The sequence below is a fragment of the Ranitomeya imitator genome, chromosome 1 (assembly GCF_032444005.1).
Source record: "Ranitomeya imitator isolate aRanImi1 chromosome 1, aRanImi1.pri, whole genome shotgun sequence".
Lineage (NCBI taxonomy): Eukaryota > Metazoa > Chordata > Amphibia > Anura > Dendrobatidae > Ranitomeya > Ranitomeya imitator.
In genome coordinates, this window is record NC_091282.1 from 1,033,354,096 (window position 1) to 1,033,361,571 (window position 7,476).

Consider the following 7,476-nt stretch of genomic DNA (forward strand, 5'->3'; position numbering starts at 1 on the left):
CTCAATTAGCTCTGAAAGTTTCTGCCATTCGGATTGTGTTGTAAATTGCAGCAGATTTACATCACTGAATAGTCCCCATGTCTGGGTCTACCATAGGGGTCTTTTCACATGTAGATTGGTTTCAGAATTTGAGAGTAAAAATAAGTTCCCGACATCAAGTTGTTTCTGCATCATATCATAGATTTCTGCAAGCGCCATTCAGATGAAACTGTTGAAGATGTTTTTATAAGAAATCTGCCATAAGTCTATCCCTTTATTGAGTCATGGCCACATAGTCCCTGCAAAGACACTAGGACCAAAAAATGTATTTGTGCCACAAAGCAAAGTAAATGTCTGATCTTCATTTTATTGTGTGAAACTTTACCACTCAACTAAATTATGTTTATTTTAAAGGATTTATCACTTTTATGGCTTAATGGTGGGATCTGCATCTATCTCAAGAACAGTGTCCTATGAATATGCCATAAATGTCGGTGTACAGCCCCTTGAACACTGCACTTTACTATATTATGGGGATTAATAACATCTGCTTAATATATGCTTTATATTTTGTTAGGCTACAACTAATTATTAAGGGAAATTATTTAACAGAATAAAACCCTGGGATTTCCTACAAGGAGTTGCCTTTAATTTACACTTTACTGTTGTACTAATAATGGACATTGCAAAGAATACAGGGTGGGCAATTTATATGGATACACCTAAATGAAATGGGAATGGTTGGTGACGCAGATTGACGCACTGAATTTGCAGAATGGGCAAAACAAAAATTGGAACAGAACCCTCAGTTTACACAGAACATTATGTTCAGTGATGAGGCAAACTTTTTTGGGTGGGCCATTTATATGGATACATAACCTGTAAGTTGTTCGACCAGAGGTCGTGCCCCGGCCTTCAGTTCTGTTTATTATTAGATGTAGAATGTGGTTCTTAAAGGGAACCTGTCACCCCCCTCAGGCGTTTGTAACTAAAAGAGCCACCTTGTGCTGCACAAATGCTGCATTTTGACAAGGTGGCTCTTTTAGATATGCTCCCTGCACACACTGAAATAAACGTTTATAAAATGCGCCCCCTCATACCGTGAAATTGCCAGGGAGGCAGGTCTTTCTTTCCTAAGCCAGACGCCTCCCAGCCATCACTTCGGGCCTGTGCGCGCCAAGCGCCACCTCCTCTTGCTTCATTATCGTCCCCGGCGCCTGCACATTTTTTTTTTCTTCGGGCATGCGCAGTTGCGCTGCCCTTCGTACTTACAACGCAGGCGCCGGGGATGATAACGAAGCAAGAGGAGGCAGCGCCCGGCGTGTGCACATACCCTAATACAGCGATGCATACCCTTGAGAAACCAGTGTTCTAACACGCAAAACGCACATCAGGGCATCGCCACCCGGCCCAGGGTCCCACTCTTCAACCTTGGTAAACACAATTCCTGTATGCGTCTTGTATTTACCATCCAAACTACTTTCTTCATGATGTAACGTCTCTGGGATGGTTCTTGCCAGGGTTTATCTTTCCACACACTAGCACCTTTTACATCTGACTACTGCATGCATCGAACATGTGCAATCAGTGCTGCATTAGTGAGTGGCGATCTTGGTGTTTCTATTTATTCCTGTACTGGGTCACGTTACATTGTTTCTCTTATCTTTTAACCTTTTTCCCCTAATAAAATTAGTATTTTTTACTTCATTCACCTGAGTACTCCTCATTCTCCTATTTCCACATGAACCTTTTGGAGTTGGTGTGTTTTTCTATATAGGGTTGGTCACTATTTAGTGCCACTACCCTGCATTGAGTATGCAGCTGAGGCTTCTGTTTGCATGAATGGTGGATAGTGGCTTTTCTTCATATGGGATCGCGTAAATCTTTTTTTTTTCCTCTTCTAGTTTTATCCACTCTTAGTACGTGGCTAGGATGCGGTAACCAGAAATTCCATTTGATTACATGATACTTTTTATACGTGTTATCCTACTCCAAGCTGTTCAGGCTTGAGAGCCAACTACCAATTAAGTCAGGTGATGTGCTTCTCTGTAATAAGGAAGGGTGTTGTCTAATTACATCAAAACCCTATATAAGGTGTGCTTAATTATTAGGCAACTTCCTTTCGTTTGGCAAAATGGGTCAGAAGAGAGATTTGACGGGCTCTGAAAAGTCCAAAATTGTGAGATGTCTTGCAGAGGGATGCAGCAGTCTTGAAATTGTCAAACTTTTGAAGCGTGATTGCTGAACAATCAAGCGTTTCATGGCAAATAGCCAACAGGGTCGCAAGAAGCGTGTTGGGCAAAAAAGGTGCAAAACAACTGCCCATGAATTGAGGAAAATCAAGTGTCAAGATGCCATTTGCCACCAGTTTTTCCATATTTCAGAGCTGCAACGTTACTGGAGTAACAAAAAGCACAAGGTGTGGAATACTCAGGGACATGGCCAAGGTAAGGAAGGATGAAAAACGACCACCTTTGAACAAGACACACAAGATAAATTGTCAAGACTGGGCCAAGAAATATCTTAAGACTGACTTTTCAAAGGTTTTATTGACTGATGAAATGAGTGACTCTTGATGGGCCAGAGGCTGGATCTGTAAAGGGCAGAGAGCTCCTTTCCGACTCAGATGCCAGCAAGGTGGAGGTGTGGTACTGGTATGGGCTGGTATCACCAAAGATGAACTTGTGGGACAATTTCGGGTTGAGGATGGAGTGAAGCTCAACTCCCAGAACCTACTGCCAGTTTCTGGAAGACAACTTCTTCAAGCAGTGGTACTGGAAGAAGTCGGTATCATTCAAGAAAAACATGATTTTCATGCAGGACAATGCTCCATCACATGCCTCCAACTACACAGCATGGCTGGCCAGTAAAGGTCTCAAAGAAGAAAAAATAATGACATGGCCACCTTGTTCACTTGATCTGAACCCCATAGAGAACCAGTGGTTCCTCACAAAATGTGAGATCTACAGGGAGGGAAAACAGTACACCTCTCGGAAGGTGGTGGCTGCTGCACGCAATGTTGATCGTAAACAGATCAAGCAACTGACAGAATCTATGGATGGAGGCTGCTGAGTGTCATCATAAAGAAAGGTGGCTATTCGTGATGAGCGAATATACTCGTTACTCGAGATTTCTCCAGCTTGCTCGGGGGTCCTCCGAGTATTTTTTAGTGCTTGGAGATTAAGTTTTTCTTGGATGATTTACATCTGTTAGCCAACATAAGTACATGTGGGGGTTGCCTGGTTACTAGGGAATCCCTAGCACAGGTTGCGGATTCCATTGTGGATTTTTCCACGTGGATTCTGCAGAATCCGCAGGTAAAATGACCTGCATTTTACCTACGGATTCCCCGCTGGTTTTCTGTGGATTTTGTGCAGAATTCACTTGCGGTTTTACACCTGTGGAATTCTATAAAGGAATAGGTGTAAAATGCTGCGGAATCCGCACAAAGAATTGACATGCTGCGGAAAATAAACTGCTGTGTTTCTGCGTGGAATTTTCTGCAGCATGTGCACTGCGGATTTGGTTTTCCATAGGTTTACATGGTACTGTACAACGCATGGAAAACTGCTGCGGATCCGCAACATGTGCACATACCCTTACAATGCAGGCCAGAAATGTGGCTGCCGTTCTTCTGAAGGCGTAATCCCAACACTGCAAAACCACATTTAAAGGATGTGCATTGTCTTACTGCCACTTTGGTAAAGATTTTAGAGAAAGCGTTCCCTCCAAATTATGGATGGCAATGGGTCAGGCAAATTATAGCACGTATATCAAGATTGAGACAATGCATTAATAATAACACATCAAGGTGGGCAAGTAAGAATGAAAATCTACTAATAGAGTGGATTTATTCATTCACTTACGTGCCATGGCACGCGAGGCACACCTTTGCCTTTAAGAAGTTAATCTGTCCAGGGAATGGGGCTTAGCATTTTCTCTGCAGCTATTTTTGGACTGTGCGATTTGCCAGCAATGTGCTGCATGGAAGTAGGTATTCCTAGGGCGAGTGCTAGAGATGACCACAAGTGCCAGATGGCATGAAGACAGTACATCGCTAGCTGCAGCACGCGCTCAGATCCTGCAATCCCAAGTGTGCAGCAACCCATGTGGATGATTGAATTTCCCGCAGTCACAAGAGACCACTGGTATGTAAATACAGCAGAAATAAAGCTGGCAGTTGTCGCACTTTATTCTTGGTACATAAAGTTTTAGATGACAGCAGAGCACTTGTACTGGATCCAGGAATGCTGTGGTTTCAGATTTATGTCAATGGGAAAACCCTCCTAACCGCAAATATCTGAACTCGACAAAGGGGGACTAGCAAAAGAATGTTTAAGTTTTGTGAAAAAGATTAAAAGAGAGTTGGCAACAAAAAATATTAAATATTTTCCCACATTTTAGACTGTCGTCATCTTTTTAATAAGACACAATTACTAAATTCAGGTTTTGGTCTCGGTTTCCTGACATTTTTGTAGAGGTAAAATCTCTGTAATAAGGAACCACAGCCCAATTATTTCAGAGGAGGAAGACGTTAAGGCGACGTTCACACTTGTGTTCTCACCTGTCATTTGGCCCTTCTGTTTGTACAAAAAGGAACTCATGTCAAAAAACATAACTGATGCATTAATTATTATGGAGTCCACCTAGCCTCTGTTAGGCTACGTTCACATTAGCGTTGCGCCGCTGTTGCGTCGGCGACGCAGCGGCGACGCGCCCCTATGTTTAACATAGGGGACGCGTGCGTTTTTTGGGTGGCGTTTTTCGCCACGTGCGTCGTTTCCGACGCTAGCGTCGGACGCAAGAAAATGCAACAAGTTGCATTTTCTGTGCGTCCGATTTTTGTCAAAAACGACGCACGCGTCGCAAAACGCGCGCGTTTTTGCGCGCGTTTGCGCGCGTTTTAACATGCGTCGCGCGTTGCGTCGCCGACGCAGGGCGGCGCAACGCTAATGTGAACGTAGCCTTACTGATTTCCACAATATTACAAGAAAAAGTTCTTCATGATGAATTTCTTCTGTTTAAAAAAACAAAACAACCTGGACAGACCCCAAAATAATCACTGGGGTCTTTCGGTTTCCGTTTGTATAAGATTTGCAGTAGATCCATTTTTTTTTATACAGGAAAGAAATATATCTTGGTACCGTGTTAGCCAGTAGATAGAAAAATATTTAGAATTGAGGGTCCTCAGTGGTTGATACCTTTTAATGGCTAACTGAAAAGATGGTAACAAATTGCAAGCTTTTGAGACTGCACAAGTCTCTTCATCAGGCACAGACTAAAACAAATTCTGAAGAATCACATATTTATGCACAACATCGTATAAAAAAAAGAGGGGAAAAAACCACGGATAAGCCAGGTGACATGAAGCAGAATTACCATGTCCATAAATATTGGGCCAATTCTTAGATAAGGATTGTTTTATTGTCCTGTGATTAGGATATAATTCCAATTGTCTTTTCCCAAAATAAGAACAGGCCAATGGAATATCCAAAGACAAGTGTGAACGCAGCCTTAGGGGGGGAAAAAAAACTGCTGGGAATTGTGGGAACTTGTCTATTAATCTAAATTTAATGTTCCCATTAGCAAAAAATTGAAAATTAAAAAAGGAAAGCACAACAGGGCCTGTTTTTTTGGTGCAGAAAAAGAAATATGAACGAACGGCAACAGGGGAGCTTGCACTCTTAAAACTCAGATCCACATAAAAACCAGTGAACAGCTTTGCAAAACAAAGGGTATCTGGTGCTCAGCATATATCAGTCATAAGAAACTTGCATCATTTGAAAAGATGCGGCGCTCACCCGTCTGTAATGAAGGAGTCTTTATTAACTGACAAAGTCCATGGGAACGGCAGGTGTGCCGGCATCCCTCTGCACACCTGCCGTTCCCATGGACTTTGTCAGTTAAAACCTATAATGGTTTAATAAAGACTCCTTCATTACAAACGGGTGAGTACCGCATCTTTTCAAATTATGCAAGTTTTTTTGTAATGCTGTTCGCAATCTTGAAATAGGATATCACAAGGTAATACCATGATCCTCATATCTCACCATGTACACCGAGCCTTGGGTAACACTACAAGAAAAGCACTCCCTGTCTTATCTGCTCTACTCCAGGATCCAAAAGCAGTGATGTACAAAATGGATGTATATATGGCGTCCAATGATAATGTAACTTCATCTTCATTAAGGGGGCTCCAGCTGTGGAATTAAACGTTAACCTTTTTCCCTGAAATTAGATCTGTGTTCAGTTACCGGCCATCTCCGCTAGTGACGAGTACTACTGGGGAGTTCTGTAGTGCAGGTCATTATCTAAAGCGTGTCCTATGTACTTAGCCAACACGGAGCATTCTATTCCGCAGATGCGCCTTATGCTAATACCACATTAGTGCTGACATTTCCAGTGTTGTATATAATCTACTGTTTCATTTTGTACCCCTCGTAACGAAACAAAAATAAGAAAGAAGGACAGGAACACTCTATGACTGCTAATCATCCACTGTAGTCAGTATATGTGCATAGAGTATAATATATTCGTGGTTCTGCAGAAAGAAGGTTTTATTGGAGCCTAAACAAAAAAAAAGCCTAAACAAAAAAAATAAAGAATCTTGTAATAAGTAAAACACATTTTCTACTGTTCTAAAATAACATTTTTCTTCTCCAGGTAATCCAGCACTGACCTTCCATGTCTTGTGCCCTACTACAAGCACTATGGTTCCCATTAGTGATGAGCGAATGTGCTCAGATCAGGCGTTATCACAGCATGCTCGGATGCTAACAGATTGTTTTGGGTGTGCTTCAATAATATGTCCGAGTCCCTGCGGCTGCATGTCTCGCAGCTGGTAGGCAATCCCCGAATGTGTTGCAGCTGTCAAACAGCCCCGAGACATGGAGCCACGGGTACGCAAACATTTTTCGAGCACGCCAAAAATACTCTGATGGCACACAAGCATGCTTGGATAACATTTTATTCTAGCACATTTGCTCATCACTAGTTCCCATCGCTGAGTAGTGGTGGCAGTAGTACAGGACATGACGCAGACTCCATGGATTACCTGCAGTGGTCACTCGCCAGCTGTATGATAAAAGATTGGGAGCATAATTTACAACTTGGTCAGATATGGATCATCCGGTAAAGAAGGAGCAAGTAGACTTTTGTTATTTTATAACATCAGTACCTGCTTCTAAAAATCTTGTAAAAGTTGGATAACCACTTTAAGTTCTGGTCTAACCTTTTACATTCTATTATCAAACTTTTAGAATTAAAAAGTGTTTTGTTTGTTAAAAGTAGCTGTCTATCCATTTACCCAAGATAAAGCCGCAAAATTTCTTTCTTTATACATTTTACAATACATTGTTCCCTTTGGAGATTTTTGTTCATGGTTGAATGTGTAGTACTTTCTAGGCTGTTGTGGATTTTTTCCATGGAATGCGCCAGATAAAGTTACTATACCGCATTCCAGGCTGATCTACAGAGAGCCAAAACAGAGACCACCTC